General features: G+C 39.5%; 1 pseudogene across 1 annotated transcript; it reads right to left on the reverse strand.

The window, feature by feature from the left end:
• Positions 1-7,808: 7,808 nt before the first annotated feature.
• Positions 7,809-13,803, reverse strand: LOC114261522 (E3 ubiquitin-protein ligase ORTHRUS 2-like; annotated as a pseudogene). Its single transcript, XR_014331097.1, has 9 exons — positions 13,211-13,803; positions 11,466-11,996; positions 10,582-10,707; positions 9,642-9,732; positions 9,486-9,546; positions 9,321-9,423; positions 9,018-9,144; positions 8,680-8,897; positions 7,809-8,156 (listed from the first exon to the last, which is right to left on the reverse strand). The product of XR_014331097.1 is annotated as an E3 ubiquitin-protein ligase ORTHRUS 2-like (transcript).
• Between the last annotated feature and the right edge of the window lie 6,137 nt (positions 13,804-19,940).

Raw genomic sequence — 19,940 nt, forward strand, 5'->3', positions numbered from 1 at the left:
CAAAATCAAAATCTACAAACAAATCAAAACTAATCAACAAATAAACAAACAAACCCACAAACAAAATCAAAATCCACAAACAAATTAAAACTGATCAACAAACAAACAAACCCACAAACAAAATAAAATCGAAATCCACAAACAAAATCAAAATCAAAATCAACAACTGATCACAAATAAACCCACAAACAAACCCACAGTAACTGATCTGTGTATACAAATCAAAACCAAATCAAAATAAAAAACAAACCCACAAATCAAAACCAAATCACACATAAATCTGTTGAGAGAAGAGGGAGTAAGAGACCCACCGTCATGCCATCACTGTCACGCCCACTGTCATACCATCACCGTTGCTCCATCGCCTTCATCATTGTGCCGCCATCGCATTTTCTCTCTTTCTTCCCTCTTCTCTCTTCCGCCTTCTCCCCGTTTCAGAGAATAGAGAGGGGAAAAAAGAAATAAATCCAAACAACATCGTTTTGAAATTCGGATCATTTGAGCCACGAAAATTTTGAGCTACCAAGCTTTATTCTTTATTCATTAATATTATAGTATTTTGCATGTTTCAGTTCAAAATGGTTTAAATTTTAAAATGAAATTTAAAAGTTTTAATTAATTAATTTTGTTGTAAATTGGTTGGTCTTTTGACTTAGTCGATTAGGCTGAATCGTTTTCAGTTTAACTGATTCACCGGTTTGACCACGGTTTTAGTTGTTTTATCAAAATATGTTGCTTAGATTTGTTTGATTTGAAATAAACTAAGATTGACCTTATTGAACGACTGATATTGTTTGATTAGATGAGCTTCCCGTCCAAACAACTATTAATTTTTATTTTATAATCCCACATCAAGAAAAGAAGGAAAAAAATAAGTTGTTTCACTATATATAAACCTTATGTTCCCATTTAATATTGTAGTATTGTGTATGTTTCAGTTCAAAAGAATTTAAATTTTAAAATTAAAATAAAATTTAAAAGTTTTAATTAATTAATTTTTGTATAAGTTGGTTGGTCCTTTGACCTAACCGATAGGGTGAACTATTTTTTGTTTGACTGTTTAGTTAGTTTAACTGCGATTTTATCGTTTTTATCAAAATATATCGATTAAATTTGTTTGATTCGAAATAAATTAAAGATTGACCCAATTAAAGATTAAACGGGTAAGATTGCTTGATTCGAAATAAACTTCCCGCCCAAATAATTGTTAACTTTTAAATAATGAAGAAAATCCCTTACGGCTAGCTTTCATTTAACTTTTATTTTATAATCCCATATCGAGAAAAGAAGAAAAAAGTAAATTGTTTCACTTATATAAAATGAATCTTATACTCTCATTTATATAAGCAAAATGAAATTTTTAGTGAGAAGCCTTTTGATCAAAATTTCATACAACTTTTTAAAAATTTTCTTAATTTTAAACAATTAAGAAAATCTTGATTGGCTAGCTTCTATTTAACTTTTATTTTACATAATATAAAAAAATTAAATATAATTATCATATTTTTATTAAATAATATATAATTTTATCCCGTGTATAGCATGGATGATATGCTAATTTTACATTAATTGCACCTATACCCTTCAACTGTTAACAAATATCACCCTTAACCCTTCATCTTTAAATCGGTACATTTTAATTTCTTCATCTATAAAAATGTATCACTTTCACCCACCCGCCCTTCGAAATCTCTAAAAGGAAAGCATTTATAAAAAATGTGTAGTTAAAAAAGATACATATATACATATTCATAAATAAAGAAGTAAAAAAATAATATTTGTTAATAATTGAGAGTCTTGATATAATTTAATCAGAAAATATAAAATATTTGTATCATAAAATAGAATTTTTTTTTCTACATAAGAGAGAAAATTTGGGAAGACGGGAGTCAAACCTTGATTCTTAATAATAATAACAACAATAACAAATATAAGCCCAAAAAATAAACCATATTGCATTTGTTTTCAGTGTTCCACAAAACATCCAAATGCCACACCCCTCAAACTCTATCAATCATACAATACAAAAAAACCCAAAATATTTTGCAACCTGCAAAAAACTATATATATGAAAAAAAAAAACCCTTGCAAATCAAATATAAATAAAGAATTCACACAAAGTCATCGTGGTCGTCATCCACCATTACTGTTGTTTAGCCTTCTGGATCCTGTTCACCTCAGAATCCAGATTTGTTGAGCAAATGCCATCATTAGGTTTCTTTCGCTTGTAAGTTCTCTTAAATTTGTTGTCAACTGCTGTTTCTGTTGAATTGGCTACAGATTCTGGAGGTCACCCCATGTGAAAGGGGTGATCCTCATGTCAACAATGGAAGGCCACCAACCTCATGTCAACAATGGAAGGCCACCAACCATGTCAAAAGTCAAAGAATGAGGGCTCTCCCACCTACTCCTTTGTGTATAAATAGAGACGGGAGGGAGAGGATATAGATATCAGATGTGGAGCTGAGAGGTGTGAGTTGAGAGCAAAGAGAGAGAGAATTACAGAGAGTGTTGTAATTCACCATTTTGTTCAATATAGTGAATCCGCTGCCCGTGGACGTAGGCGACTTGCCGAACCACGTTAAAACTTGTGTGTTATTGCTTGTTTGAGTTCCCTGGTGTGCCCCCGATCCTCAACAATTGGTATCAGAGCTCGGGTTGCGAAAAATCGAATTTTTCCCGAAAGTGCCCAGATTTCGAAGTGCTCAAAATCCACTTTTGACCATACCAGGAGGAAGAACTCCCCGAGAGGAGTCCAAAACAGCAAAAACAGAGCCCAGAAGCCTTCACACGCGCCCTCACGCGCTCTCTGAACAAAGCGCGTCAGCCCCAGTCGCACCACGCGCCACCACGCGCCGTTCAGGCAACCGGCGCGTGATCCCAGTCTCATCCACGCGCCACACGCGCGTCTCCAGGGAGAAGACGAGCCACGTGGCGCCACGTCAGTGCCGCGTCATCGCCACGTCATCCGCCACGTCATCGCCACGCGTCCGACAGTCAGGCCACGTGTCAGCCACGTGTCAGCCACGTGTCAGCCCAGTCAGCCTGAGCCGCTGACCAGCCGCGTTGACCAGCCGTCAAGCCGTTGACCGCGCCGCCGATCCTCCGTTGACCGCGCCGCCTGCGCCGTTGACCGAGCCGTTGACCAGCCGTTGACGGGAGAAATTATCCGGTGCATCTCAGCGCACCAGATTCCGCAGATCTGACCCGTCCAAAGTATTTTTGCCAGATCGGAGCCATTCGGAGTCCGTTTTTGACGATCCAATAGTGCTTCCCAACTATTTGGAGTATTCCGGACACATCTGTACGGTCAGTTTTTTGAATTGAAGTTTCTAAAAAATGGCAGAATCTAGAGCATCCGAGTTCGTAAGTAATCCAGCCAGTACAAGCACTTCTAGGCATTGGACCCCGGTGTCCCATGCCAAGTTCGAGGTAGAGAAGTTCGATGGAAGCAGCAACTTCGGCATGTGGAGATGCGAAGTTAAGGATATGCTTGTCCAAATGAACCTGCACTTCACTCTGGGAGACAAACCAGATGACATGGACGAGATAGAATGGGAGAGGGTGAATCTCCTGGCCTGTAGTTCCATCCGACTTTGCCTTGCAAAAGAGGAGAAGTATGCCTTTACAGAATATGATATTGCGAAGAAGCTTTGGAAGGCGCTGGAAGATAAGTTCATGACAAAGAGCATTGAGAACCGGCTCTACTTGAGGAAGAGGTTGTTTCGTTTCGACTACGTTAAAGGTATTTCGATGAACGAACACCTAAATAACTTCAACAAAATTATTACGGATTTGAAGAATTTGGATGATCATGTTGGTGATGAAGATAAAGCACTGTTATTGTTAAATTCCTTGCCTGACTCGTATGATCATCTCACTACTACTTTACTGTACGGTAAAGAGAAGATCAAGTATATTGATGTTGCAAACGCCTTGGTGAACAATGAGTTCAGAAGGAAAGATAAGTCTGCAAACAGGGACTCAACATCCGAGGCATTAACAGTCAGAGGCAGAACAAATAACAGAAGAAATACAGGGCGAGGAAAGTCTCGCTCAAAATCCAGGGGGAAACCTTCAGACAAAAGACGTCTTGCAAAAGACGAGTGTGCAGCTTGTCGCCAGAAGGGGCATTGGGCAAAAGATTGTCCAAATAAAGACAAGACAGAAGAGAAGGTGAATATTGCACGAGATGGAGATAATGATGAAGGAGGAGCCTTCACAGTTTCATCATATGGCCAGTCGGATGAATGGATAATAGATTCCGGATGTTCATTCCATATGTGTCCTAACAAGCAGTGGTTCTCGAGCTTACGAGAGTTCGATGGAGGAGTTGTGCTGATGGGCAACGACCAAGCTTGCCAGACAAAGGGGATTGGAACAATTAAACTGAAGAGCCATGATGGAACAATCAGAATTCTTGAAGATGTACGGTATGTACCAGATCTAACCAAGAATCTCATCTCAGTGGGAGTTTTAGACTCCAAAGGTTACAGAATAACCATGGAAGGTGGAGTCCTTAAAGTTGTTCGAGGAGCATTGGTTGTAATGAAGGGTACTCGACAGGGAAATTTATATTTCCTAGATGGCTCTACAGTCACAGGGAGAGTGGCTGTCTCCACCAGTTCCAGCTCAGAAGATGATGCATCAGACACTTCCAAACTTTGGCACATGCGCCTAGGGCATGTCGGTGAGAAGGCTTTACAAGGATTGGTAAAGCAAGGCCTGTTGAAAGGCGCCAAGACGGGGAAGCTTGAGTTCTGCAAGCATTGTGTATTGGGCAAGCAAACAAGAATCAAGTTTGGTACTGCAATTCACCGTACCAAAGGGATTCTAGACTACGTCCACACCGACGTATGGGGTCCTTCCAAGACTGCTTCGTTGGGAGGTAAACACTACTTTGTGTCGTTCATTGATGATTTCTCTAGAAGAGTTTGGATTTATACAATGAAACACAAAGATGAAGTCTTAAACATCTTTCTTACGTGGAAGAAGATGATTGAGACCCAGACAGGCAGACGGATCAAGAAGCTCAGATCTGACAATGGTGGAGAATATACATCAGATCCCTTCTTTGAGGTTTGCCAGAATGCAGGGATAGTGAGACATTTCACAGTTCCTGGAACACCGCAGCAGAATGGAGTTGCAGAACGCATGAACCGCACTTTGGTGGAGAAAGTCCGGTGTATGCTGTCACAGTCTGGATTGAGCAAGGCATTTTGGGGCGAGGCATTGAACTATGCTCGTCATCTTGTCAACAGACTACCTACTGCAGTATTAGATGGGAAGACTCCCATGGAGGTATGGTCAGGAGTCCCAGTTACTGATTATGATCAGTTACGTATCTTTGGATGTCCAGCATATTTTCATGTTACAGAATCTAAGTTGGATCCAAGAGCCAAGAAAGCCATCTTATTGGGCTTCGGTGACGGTGTCAAGGGATACAGACTGTGGTGCCCTGAATCAAAGAAAGTTCTCATCAGAAGAGACATTACCTTTGATGAGTCTGTAATGCTGAAGCAATCAGATCCTCAACAGAATGAGGAAGCATTGAAGAAGTCAGTGCAGGTGGAGTTTGAGACTCCAACAAAGACTAGTCAGCCAATCAACCATCCTGAAGAAGTCTCAGAGGATAGCTCTGAAGAGAGTTCAGATGAAAATGAAGATCCAGAGGCTCCGCATCAATCAGAACCCATTGCAATCAGGAAAGGGAAAAGGGTGACTAAGAAACCCAGTTGGATGACCGATATGGTAGCCTATGCACTTCCAATCATTGAAGACAATATTCCTTGCACTTTCAAAGAAGCCGTGCATAATGTAGAAAGTGTCAAATGGAAGGAGGCTATGGATGAAGAGATCGGGTCACTTCACAAGAACCAGACTTGGGAGTTGGTGCAACTTCCAAAAGGCAAGAAAGCAATTGGGTGTAAGTGGGTTTACACCAAGAAGGAAGGCATTCCAGGCAGAGACAACATCAGATTCAAAGCTAGATTGGTAGCTAAAGGCTATGCTCAGAAGGAAGGAATAGACTACAATGAGGTATTCTCACCTGTTGTGAAGCACACGTCTATTCGCATCTTGTTAGCTTTGGTTGCACAGTTTGATCTCGAGCTCGCCCAACTCGACGTCAAAACTGCCTTCTTACATGGAGATCTTGAAGAGGAGATATACATGTCCCAGCCAGATGGTTTCAAAATTGCTGGAAAAGAGAATTGGGCCTGTAAGCTGAACAAATCGTTGTACGGATTGAAGCAATCCCCGAGACAGTGGTACAAGCGATTTGATCGGTTCATGATGGAGACAGAATACACAAGAAGTCAATTTGATCATTGTGTATATTTCCGTAAGCTTCCCGACGGTTCCTTCATCTATTTGCTCTTATATGTAGATGATATGCTGATTGCATCTACGAGCAAGGTGGAGATTGACAAACTCAAGGCACAGTTAGCAAGGGAGTTTGAAATGAAGGATTTGGGAGAAGCAAAGAAAGTTCTTGGCATGGAGATCAAGAGAGACAGGAAGAAGGGCACGGTTTGTCTGACACAAACCCAGTATCTGAAAAAGGTGTTAGACAGATTTGGCATCAATGGGAAAACCAAAGCTGTAAGTACACCATTGGCCTCTCATTTCAAGCTTAGTGCCTCGTTGTCTCCACGCACAGAAGAAGAACGGAAGCATATGGCACAGGTTCCATATGCAAATGCAGTTGGTGCATTAATGTATGCTATGGTTTGTACACGGCCTGACATCTCGCATGCTGTGAGTATGGTAAGCAGGTATATGCATGATCCAGGAAAAGATCACTGGCAGGCAGTGAAATGGATCCTAAGGTACATACATGGCACGGTCAATCTGGGATTGAAGTTCGAGAGAGATAACCGACTCGGGCAGAATTTGGAAGGATATGTGGACTCAGATTATGCTGGTGACTTAGACAAACGCCGGTCAACAACAGGGTATTTATTTACGCTTGCTAAAGGGCCGGTAAGTTGGAGGTCAACGCTTCAGTCAACGGTGGCTTTGTCTACTACAGAGGCAGAGTACATGGCAGTAACGGAAGCCTTTAAGGAAGCTATTTGGCTACATGGGTTGATTAAAGACTTGGGAATTGTTCAGAAGCACGTTGAGGTGTTTTGTGACAGTCAGAGTGCCATTTGTTTGGCAAAGAACCAGGTTCATCATGCCCGCACCAAGCACATTGATGTCCGTTTCCATTTCATCCGAGAAATTGTGAATGAAGGGGATATTCTGCTTCAAAAGATTGGTACTGCATATAATCCGGCCGATATGCTCACAAAGGTAGTTTCTGGGATCAAGTTCCAACATTGTTTGGACTTGGTCAACATCTCTCGGAACTGAGCACCTTCGGGTGCATGGCAGTGTTGATCGATCACTATGTTGGATAAGAGAATCCTCGCCAAGGTGGAGATTTGTTGAATTGGCTACAGATTCTGGAGGTCACCCCATGTGAAAGGGGTGATCCTCATGTCAACAATGGAAGGCCACCAACCTCATGTCAACAATGGAAGGCCACCAACCATGTCAAAAGTCAAAGAATGAGGGCTCTCCCACCTACTCCTTTGTGTATAAATAGAGACGGGAGGGAGAGGATATAGATATCAGATGTGGAGCTGAGAGGTGTGAGTTGAGAGCAAAGAGAGAGAGAATTACAGAGAGTGTTGTAATTCACCATTTTGTTCAATATAGTGAATCCGCTGCCCGTGGACGTAGGCGACTTGCCGAACCACGTTAAAACTTGTGTGTTATTGCTTGTTTGAGTTCCCTGGTGTGCCCCCGATCCTCAACAGTTTCCTTTATTTTTTTATTGCTGGACATTTCATGTTTAACGGAGCTAATATCAACATCATTCACTGCATCAGTCTTCTCAAGTGATTTTTCATATATGCAATCACCACCTCTAGCTTTCTTTCGCTTGTAAGTTTGCTGTGGTTGGATTTGGATGGAGAATTTTGATTACCTTTTTTGCCATCATCTTCTTCCAGAATGTCAGAATTTACATTGCAAAGTTCTGCATCTCCAGAAACAACATCAGACTTCTCGCAAGTGCAATCAGTTTCTTCACTTGATTCATTGTCTTCCGTCTTTTTATTTTGGTGCTGGAGCGATTCTATCACGCCCATCAACTCTCTGTTAACCTATTATGGAAAAGAAAGTATCTTCAAGGGCAATCAACATTTATTTTTTTAAGTCACGTACCATTTTAGCAAAGTCACTTCCATCTCCAATCACTAGAATAAAATGCAACTCGTGTACAGGGGTGGCATTTCAGAAACAGAAATATTAGAGCACGTATACCACAAATTCCAAACAAACACCAATATCATTGCCGAGAAACCCAAATACATGATTCAAGAATGCCACCGTCCTCTCAGCTATGTTACTGAAGCAAACAAATCAGACTTTGAATTAAAAATTTTACTAGTTAAGTTATTCTGGAAGTAGTTTTTCTTCTCATTTCTTGTTCCACTGCTGAAAATCTTAAGAGGTCGAATACTTATCTTTAAATACAGATATAAAGTGATGTTTGTATCAACAAATTTCCTTGAAATATGCTTATAAACATTAATCATGCTCCCTAACTAAATAAAAGATTTGAGGATGGTGCCTTATGTTTCTCAAAATGCATGGTATATTGTAAAACAGAGCTGCTAGGCTTACCTGTGGATTCTGAAGGAAGTCGAAAATATCACTTGAGCAAGATGAGCATTTCATGATATTCTTTCTTGCTCATGATGTCCGGCCGCCTTCACATGTCCTCACTTTTATGAAAGTTTGACCAGCAAAGGCACTCTCCAAACAGCCCTTGCAGAAATTATGAGCACAGGGGGTAGTAAGGGGCAGACTCATCACTTTTTGGCAGATAACACGACTGAATTCTATTGGACATTGTTCAGAACATAATGCAATAAAAGGGCCAAATTAATAGTTTCTAGGAATTCACGTGTAAATCTGAGAACAAAGTGCATTAGAAATAAGGTTTAAATAAGACAACATACCTTTGAGAAGCCTTTCTTGTATGGATGGTATCTTGCATCTTCTCTTTCCATCCCCTGAATATGCACTGTCCGCTTGTGTTCTACTATGCGGGGCAGGTTTCTTCCACATCCAGCAAACTTTTTCCTCCTGCATGTCAAATAAAATAGAAGTATCAGTAACTAAAGGTCTAGCAGTACCAAGGCAAGATTGGATACTTCGATTATTCCCAAATAGTGTAGGACCTATAGCCTGTAGGTTGATTTTGCTATGAATAGGCCAACAAAAGAAAGTCTCCTTAAAGAAGATTGGGAGAGGCAGCTCACATCATAATCCCAAGAGGCAGCACCCTTTCTTTCAGTAATGTCGGTTGCATTCTTCAACTCTTTAATGGTTGGCAAAGGCCTTGGATGGTCCCCATGGTCATCACTGCAGATAAGTGCAAAAAAGTTACACACATACAGATTGCGATGATAATTACAGTAACAAACCTTGTCCATGGGGCAGGAGCTTTGTCGCATCGAACAAAAGGTGTCGACATACCTTAAATCCCTAATATAGTAAAACTGTCAGATATCGTATTTAGAAAGGCCAAAAGCCTACTTCATCTCTTCTTATGCAATAACAACTGCTAGCAATTATCCTACTTGAATTCCAGCTTTGTGCCAACATTTTTCAATCCCATCATATCGTACTCCTGTTTCTGGTGCATAAGAGGACAGTTTCTCCTTATGGGACCTGCCATCAGAAAACTGCCCTGTTAAAAATAGAGAACAGTTTAATTGATAACTACAATGTAATAAATTAAATAAAAACCAAAAACCACAAGGCTTAAATTCTAACCAGTTGATAAGGCAATATAGCATTGCTCTAACTGCAACAGCATTACTTTCTTTTAAACAGAAGAAGACTTCAGGTATCTTTGCAATGCCTGTAATGAAATGCTAACACCATAAGAATTAAAATGCTAACACCATAACTAGGTTGAGAAATGTACGAGGGGGAGGGTTGTAAAGTTAGATGCTTTTTTCTAATTGAATAAGAAAAGGAAAGGAAAAAACCAATAAATTATTTCTTACTTAAACAAAGGATCTTCATTTTCATCTGAGAATAGATTTGCCAGTTGAAGTGCACTGCTTTCACTTTAAACCAATAAATTATTTCTTACTTACACGTTGGATCTTAATTTTTATCTGAGAATAAATTTTCTAATTGAAGTGCACAGCTTACACTTTAAAGATTAACACCGCTTACACTTCAAAGATTAACACCTTAGGCACCCAACTGTTATTTCTTATATTTATGCCACAGAGGAAACCAAAAAAAATTTCCCAGATTGGGTATACTAGTCTATGTCTCATCTGTTGGTTCGTTTTTGGAGTAAAAGGATATGTTAACATCCAGCAATCGAAACTTACAGCTGGCCATGACTTTATGTTGCATTCTCAAAATATTAAATACTTCAACAAACCAAAAGCAAAACTGAACTATTATCAGAATTCTACTATTCTTGTCCATCCCATGAAAATTTCAAGAACATAGACTCAATATTTAATTTCATTATTGTTAACTTACTGACACAGTCACCTCACAACTCGAACAGGATAACCTTTTCGGCAACTGACACATAACGCCTCATTCAGTTTCTCAAACTTCTGATCAAATGACTGTGACTTGTTCGTTCTTTTATTTCCACAGAGGTCTCGTCCACCACTGTCCACCAAAAATAGATAAGAGGGAGAAAGGAAGCAGAAGAAAAAGGATCAACCTCAACACATGCAAGACAAGAATCAGAAAATTATGAAGAATTTATACAATCAGAATGGGGCTCATGCCCAAAAATTCAAACTCGACTCGTAGTAAAATGAAACTTTGGATAAATCTTACCACAATATTTTTAGAGAAGTATGATAAAGCATCAACACAGAAAAAATCCGGCAACAAATAACAATGCACCACTAATGACTCATTTGCAACTCGACAACAGCAGTTTGTAATTATAAGATAAATATCGGCTGAAGCTTTTCCCTAGTAGTCCATGCAATCAATCATTCATTAGCCTCTACCTAGAAGGCTAGAACTGTATAGTTTATCCAGGATCCATCCTTTATGAACGACTATCATTCAATTTAAAAAGGGCCCTTATTGTTAAGCCGAACTATTTGACTACGGTGGTCATCAGTTGCTTTATCATGGCAGTTGAAGAATACCTGAAGTATGTAACTTGGCTCAAAGTACTTATCGATGACAAAAACATTCAATAAACAATGACCTTTGTTTTACAAATAAGAAAATCATAGACTGCAGTTTTATTTTCTTTGCACATGGTTCAGACGTTAAGTTCAATTCTAATTACAGCCAAAAGCTACTATTATTTAAACAACGTAATTAATCATTGGCAACTAAAGATGCTGTTGAAAAGGAAAACCATTGCTCCAATAAGGGCATAACAAATGCATACATGAACATACCTTCCTGTGTAGAGGAACCACTCACCGTGATCCTCATCATATTCATATCCCCAGAGAGTGCCACAGACTGGGCTCCATAATCTGATTGCCCAGCGATCCCTGCAACGTGAGGAAGGTGAGCTCCCCAACGCCTGCATCCCATCCGGTCCTCCCAGGTCTCACCCACCAACACACCCTGTTTTCTGTCTGGGTCATTCTCTGCTAGAATTGGTCCAAAACGCTCAGGAGGGACTGTGACAAAATTTTACCACTACAAGCATTAGCCTTTCCTGCTTTCTTTGCTCGCTCAGTGGTATAAGCCGTGTCAGGTCGGTTTTGGTTGTGGACAAAATGGTAGACTTTTGGCAGGGCCCCCAAAACATTAAATTTCAACATCTTGGCCATTTGGATGGCAATGACAAGCGCAGTGTTGATTCAAGGTTGGCTTGCAATCTTTGGTGGGATTGCATTAGGGCAATTTGCGCATGTGCACTTTCCCAGCCCAACCAATTTCTGGAAGCACTTCAAGCAAAAATTATGACCACATGGTGTCTGTAAATGAGGTCATGAAAATTAGCCAATTGCTAAACCCTTCAGCCAAATTATGACTCTTCGATTTACAGGAAAGCAATCATACAAATGCAGAGCAGACACTGATCTCAACAAAGAGATGATGAGTTCTTTTTTCTGGAAAAGTACAAGAATGAAAATTGAGGTATGCTTTACACTGTATTTGGTTTGGAGATTTGGAAATGGAAAGGGAAAGGGAAAGGGAAAAGATGTGTGAAACTAAGTAAAATGTAGTTATATTTTATCCATATTTCACACCTTTTTTTTTTTTTCCTTTCCAAATCCCTCCCTAAATCCTCCAACCAAATACAGCCTTAGTGTGCATACAGAATGCCACTGGCTTTCAGCACCCAGGCTTGGAACAGAGAAATATAAACAACAGAATAGGACCAACAACAAGCAAGGACCAGAATATGCATGGCATCAAGAACATTTGAAGTCTAGAAGAAGCTAATAAGATTCAAGTTCTGAGAAAAATGAATGGTGTATATATAAGAGAGAATGATGGATAAGCTTTCTTGTAGGTGAGAGTATAGGAATATTTGGGAAGTAATCACAAAAAAGTGGACCACCAGGGAAATGCTTAGCTGGTTCTTGTCAAATGTTGCATGATAACAGTGCAGAAGAGGATAATAACTTGACCTTACCATGGGTCACTAAATTTTATTTATTTATTTATTTATTCTAAATGCAAACAATTGTGAGATATAATGCTCAAATCAATGCTGAAAAGGATACTATTTCTTGTATAACTTAGTTTCTACTGTCAAAAGGAATTAAGAATCATCCAGCTAAGCAAAATTGTCAGCTTGAGCAATTGCAGTGAATTGCATATACATAAATGGAGTAAATACTATATATGCATTTTAGTGAATAACTAAAATACAAAAGTGCAACCCTTAGAGCAGGAGCTGCTATTGCCATAACTTGGCAGGAGCTGAAGAAAAATGTGCTCCAATGGGGAGAAATGGCAGCTGCCAAATTTAGCAAATGCCAAAGCTTGTGTGAAATTTGACACGAGCTTTGGCAGCTGCCATCTGTGCAGAAGAAACACAGAAACTGGCTCAAAATTGTATACCTCTGGCTCTGGCTCTGAGAGAGTTGGTTATTATTTTCAGATGAAAGAAATCAAAGGAAATCGAGCATATGCATACATATGTCACAGTCACAGACGATGCGAAGGCAAATATATGTACCGTGACAGGTCTTTCAGGGAGCAGCACGCAAAAGGAGCAGTTCAAACTCCCATAAAAAATATCGTGAACATCTTCGTAGGTGCCGTTCAACTTCCCCTTGTTCGGATTCGTCTCCTTTGCGGCGGCTCCTCATCCGCTGCTGCTCATGAGGAGGTCTTGGCGTCGCTTAGCCTTCTCCTGGTCGGTGAGGGACTGGTCCAACTCGATCATTCGAATCGCGACGATGAGATTGCCGGATGATGATGATGATGATGTTTTAGATCTACCGGAAACCAACGCCATCTCGGAGGAACAGTCGGGGAAGCCCATTGGAGAGCATGGGGGGCTAGTAGTAGGGTTTGAGGGGGAGTGGAGGAGGAGGAGGAGAGACAAGTGAGGTGCCACGGAGTGACGCAGGTCTTTCAGGTCAGAGTCTCCTCCTCCGCCGGCTTCTTCTTGCAGATCATGCAAATGTCATCCCCGTCGCAGGGCAGGTTTCAATCGTGCGCCATGGGTGGGGAGGAGAAGTGGAGGATAAGCAGAGAGTGTGACGTGTTGATAGGATAGAAGAAGACCGGTTAAGGTTTGGCTTTTGCGTTGCGTTGCGTCGCGTCGCGTCGCGTCTCGTCTGATCTGATTAATTGATTAATGAAAATGAAATGATGAATAAGAGCATCTCCAATGTGGTACTGCCAAAGGAGCTGCCAAAGCTATAATTTGGCAAAAGTGAAAAAAAAGGGTTCTTCAATGGCATGTTATTTCTCTTGCTAAACATAGCATATGTCATTTCTGTTGTCAAATTTGACAACAGAAATGACATTTGCTAAACATGCCACATCATCAAGAATCAACAGATTTTTGGCTCTAAATTTAGTTGACAAAACAGAATCCATTCACCCAGAAAAATTGAATTCGTTCACCAAATTTTTAAAACTTGGCAATTGCCAATTTCTTTCTTCTTTTTTTTTTGAAACAAAATTCTCCATTAACCCCCCCTCCCAAAAAAAAAAAAAAAAATAGAATCAGGTTAAAAACAACAATAATCAAGCAATTTCAAACAAATTTGAAGCAATCTCAATAAATCTCAAACAATCTGAAGCAAATCTCAAGTGATCTGAATAAATTTAAAGCAAATTCTAAACAATAAATACCTAGATTTCAAGATGCTTGATGGATTTCAGATTATTTCAGCATTCTGAAACTTCAGCTTGATCTTCTTCGTTTTCATCTTCTTCATCTTCATCTTCTTCATCTTCTTCGTTTTCATCTTTCGTGCTTAGGGTTTGACTTGGAGTTTCGGATTTCTACATCTTTGATTTAGGGTTTTTTTCATATTCGATTTAGGTGATAGAGTAATTAAGAGGAAGAGAGGCAACATGGTGGTAAGAGAGAAAGATTGGGGAGAGAGAGAGAGAGAGATGGGGTTGGTTGTTGTAGGTTGTTCTACCTTTGAAGCTCAGAAAAGCAGAATGAAAGTGTGGTTTTATTTCCAATGGGTTTTATCTCATGTGGGTGGAGAGTTTGGTATGAAGGTTCTAGAATGGGTTTTATCTAAGCGAGTAATATATATATATTTTTTTTTCAAATAAGAGTAATTTATTTTTTCATTTTTAAAATTTTTTTTTATAGAATATAATTATTTAATCTTTTTAGAAATTTTTTTTAAATGGTCACAAAAGATAAAATAAACAAAAAAAATTACTAAAAAACTTATTTTCAAACAACACCTACAAATTTAGAGGAAAAGTTGGTTCGGATTTGCCAAAATAGCATGTGTACCATTGGAGCACCATTGCTATAATTTGGCAAATTATTACTATTCATTGCCAAATTATAGCAATAGCAATGGTATTATAGCAAATACGATTGGAGATGCTCTAACTCTTTAAAAAAGGGTTTAGACCACTAAAAGACGAGCATTAAACAAACATTAATTTATCTTTTTTTTTATTTATATTTTATCTTTTTTCTTTATTTTGATTTTTTTTATTATAAATAGATACCAGCTCAGTAAAATTACATTTATAACAGTTTTATTAGTGGTCTCAATTACCACTATAAATTTTTTTTCATTTAAACACACCAAATAATCATAATAATAATAATAATAATAATAATAATAATAATAATAATAATAATAATAATAATAATAATAATAATTGTAGTAGTGAGTGGTTCGAGAATGGGATGGGGGGAATCCGGATCCTCGATCGCTTTTGCCTGTAGCCCTTTGTAGCGCTCCAAAACGACGTCGTTTTGAGGCAACTTTTCAAGAAAAAAAAAAAAGAGAGAGAAAAAAAGAAGAACAGAACTAGGATTGGGGGAAGAACCCATTAATGGCGTCGAACACAGGAGGAAAATTTTTGATTGAAATTTTGGGTAGGTAAGGGCGATGAACACGGGAGGAAAATGGATTTGATTGGGTTTGAAATTTTTGATTGAAATTTTGGGTAGGTAAGGGCGATGAACACAGGAGGAAATTTCACAGGAAGAAATTTTGGGTTTGAACACAGGAGGAAATTTTGGGTTTGAAATTTTTGATTGACATTTTTTGGGTAGAAAATGGGTTTGATTCTGTTCTTAGCTTTCTTTCTCTCCCTCTCCTTCGTTTTTTTCTTTCTTTTTTTTTTGGTCTTCATCTCTCTGTTTCCTCTTAATTCTGTGTTTATGGGTGTAGCATTAGCATCCACAAGTCCTCATCAAAAGAAAAAGCACGATCATCATCAAAGCACAGTTCAAAAACCCTAGATCACCATCTTCATCTTCATCAACAATTGAATCTACACCAACAAACCCATGTTGTGGGAAGAGATCCAGATCCAACTCTGTGTTTTTGTTTCTTTCTCTTTCTCTCTCTTTTTTTTTTTTTTTTTTCCTTTTTTTCTTGGTCGTTTTGGGGCAAATTTTCATGAAAAAAAAAAAAAAACAAACAAACAAAACAAACTCAGAAATAGAGAGAAAGAGGGAAGAAGATGGCTATCTATGTCTACCATGACTTACCAAGAACAGAGCTCTGTCGAATGGCCATGGTCATCCAAAGAATAATTTCCCAAGAACACATAGAATAATTTGGACAATCCAAAATGGCAATGGTCATCATCCAAAATGGCCATTTTTCCCAAGAACACAAAAAATAATTTTATAATCATCATCAACAACAAACCCAGAAAAAAAGAAAAAAAAAACAGAGAGAGAAAGAGAATGAAGCAAAAGCACAAATAATACAAAAAAAAAAAAAAAATTGGAGGAGGGGATTTTAAGATTGTAAATTGATCTGGGTTGTTGATGTAATTGTGTTTGAAGCACTTAATTAATTTTTTTTTTTTTGTGTGTGTCTCTATTTTTTCTGATTTTTACAGAGTTAGGATTGATCTTCCCACCATTGAAGTCCGATAGAGGCAAACCAGGAAGAAGAAAACCAGGAAGAAGAAGAAGAATAAGAAAGAAGAAGAGGAAAAAGAAAACCAGCAAACCCGGCCTCATGTCCTTCTTTATCCGCTTCATCCATGCTCCTCTCCGCTGCTTTCTTTCTTCTTCCTCCTTCCCTTTCTAAGTTCTGCTCTTTTTTTTTTTTTTTCTTGAAAAGTTGCCCAAAACGACGTCGTTTTGGGGCGCTACAGGAAAGGGCTACAGGCAAAGGCAACCGAGGATCTGGATTCGGGATGGGGGATGACGGGTTTGGGATTTGGAATTTGGAATTTGGAATTATAGGAATGATTTTGAATTCTTCTCTTCCTCTGTACACTGTCCAAAAATAGGAAATTTTCAGCAACGCCGACCAAATACGATTTTATAATTAAGGCATGTCCATCACCCAATACGATTTTATTTATTTATTATTATTACTATTATTTTTTTGTTAATTACCCTTAGATTTTAAAAATTAATGTCGTTTTAAAATTTTTCTATAAATTATTAGTAATTTTATTTATTTTTCCATTCAATTTTATTTGATTTGATTAAAGAATATTCTTCAAGTGAAAACCAATATATATATATATATATATTTAAATAATACAAAACCATTTTTATTTTATTAAAAAATATATTAATTTTCACTATATTCAAAATAATTTTTTGTATATATTTTTTTCACCTATTTTAAATCTCTTTTAATTCAAATTTCAATACTAAGGTGCCATTTGGTAACACTTACGTTTTCAGTTTTCTGTTTATATTTACAAAAATTTAAAAAACTCAAATAAAAACTTGTTTGGTAAAATTTTTGATTTATAAATCAGTGGTCTCAGTTTATAAATTTGGCCAAAAAATGAAAACACAAAAAATGTGTTTCCATTTTGAGTTTTCAGTTTTTTTTTTTTATCACCCAACATTAGCCACCACCCGCCACCATTTTCCATCACCGTTTTCCGCCACCACCACCTGCCACCACCACTCACCACCCACCTGCTACCATCCGCCACCACCCGCCGCCACCACCCACCTGCTACTCACTCGCCACCACCACCCACCCTTCGCCGCCGCCACCACCACCACCCACTTGTCATCCACCCGCCACCACCACTCATCCACCCACCACCACCACCACCACCCACTTGTCATCCACCCACCACCTACCACTACCATTCACTGCTCGCCGCCACCACCCATCACTTACTTGCCACCACCACTCATCACTCACCTGCCACCACCATTCACTACCTGCCACCACTAGCCACCTGCCACCCACCGGCCACCACCACCACCATCACCCACCACCCACCTGCCACCACCACCCACCACCACCACCCACTCGCTACCACCTACCACCCGCCACCGTCACCCACCCATCCACGACCACCACCACTCGCCACCTACCTGCCACCACCACCTACCACTACCACCACCACCCACTCACTACCACCTACCACCCGCCACCGTCACCTACCCACCCACCACCACCACCACCCGCCACCTACCCGCCACCACCCACCATTCGCCACCCACTTGCTACCACCACCCACCACCCACCACCCGCAGCCACCACCCACTCGTTACCACCCATCACCCACCACTGTCACCCACCCACCCACCACCACGACCACCCACTCGCTACCACCCACCACCCGCCATCGTCACCCACCCACCCACCCACCCACCACCACCACCACCACTCGCCACCTACTCGCCACCCACCACCACCCGCCATCGGCCACTCACTACCCACTTGCCACCACCACCCGCCATCCGCCACCCACTTGCCACCACCACCACCACCCACACCTCCCACTCACTACCACCCACCACCCGCCACCGTCACCCACCCACCCATCCACCACCACCACCCACTGCCACCAGCTACCCACCACCCACCGTCACCACTTTCCACCACCGTCTTCCGCCACCACTTGCCACCACTTGCCATTTCTCACTCCTTTTTATATTTTTAAAATTTGTTAAACATTTTGTCAATTACCAAACGCGTTTGTAGTTTATGTTTTTCCAAAAATAAACAAAAACCAGTTTATAAATTTTTTGTAAATATAAACTGAAAACGTAAACGTTACCAAACACACCCTAAACAATGTATGACAATCCATTGGCTAGTATTTGTCTAAAAATATAACATAATAAACAAAATATTACTCTAACAATTTGAATAACCAGAAAAATACTTTTAATATGCATCTTAATAAAAATATATTATTAGAATACTCACACCACTATAAACTAACAAATATTAACACATAAAATTGAACTATACTTTTATAACTTTTATCATATAACACTTTAACTTATATTTAAATATTCCAGAGTCTCCGAGCATCTCTCTCTAAACTAATGCCCAGAGCTTCTCTCTCTAAGTCTCCTTCTCTAAACCTTCCTCTATAAGCCTTCTGCTAGGTGTTTCGCTGGGTAGGGTGGGGTTGCGGCTGCCGACCTCCTCTTTCCTCCTTCCACTTTTTTTTCACTTTTTCTTTGTCTTTTTGCTTAATAATGAAGTTTGTCCTTCCAATCATTTTCAGCACCGCCACTACCACACTACTACCAAATCTGCCACTTTCTCACCTCCATGGATACACCCTCACTAGATCTGCATCATCTCCTTCAAATCTACCTTTGGCCATCGGTGTTGGCGTCGCCTCTCCCTTTTTTCGATATTCTAGATCTGATATTTTACTTGCACCCAAACTTTTACCCTCACGCCTAAAACTTTAAGATTTGGTTTTAAATCTTCTCACAATCTGAAGACTGACGCTGCTTAACGTGTTCGTTTCACGTTAGGCAACTACCTCAACCTCAATGTTCTATCTTAACCAATAAATATAAGGTCTTTAGATTTCAAGTTGAAAGTTATGGTGTAATGGAGTTTCAGATGCGTTTAGCAACTTAGATCTAGTTATTTTCGATTTGCTTCAAATTTCAGAGACTTTTTTAAGTGAGACTATGCTAGTCCCTGTTATGACCTCCGATAACCTTTCAATAAGAATCTAACCACCTAAATTCACAAAGATTCTTGCCGCCATTATCTTGGCAAGATGAATGTATTATGTTCTTATTGTTCAGCCTTATATTGGATGGATGAAAAATTGACAAAATCATCTATGAAGCGTCCCTTATTTGGAACTTGCTGATTGGAAGGAAAGATGAGGCTACCTTTACTTATTACACCCCCTTCACCACTTCAGGCGTTATATGATGGGAATAATGATCAATCAAAATCCTTTCGAAGTTAAACTTGAGTGTACAATGCAGCCAATGCTTTTACGAGTCTTGGTGCTACATTGGATCCTAAAGTATTTAGTGGAAG

The sequence above is a fragment of the Camellia sinensis genome, chromosome 5 (assembly GCF_055761805.1).
Source record: "Camellia sinensis isolate YWXY chromosome 5, ASM5576180v1, whole genome shotgun sequence".
NCBI classification, from domain to species: Eukaryota; Viridiplantae; Streptophyta; class Magnoliopsida; order Ericales; family Theaceae; genus Camellia; species Camellia sinensis.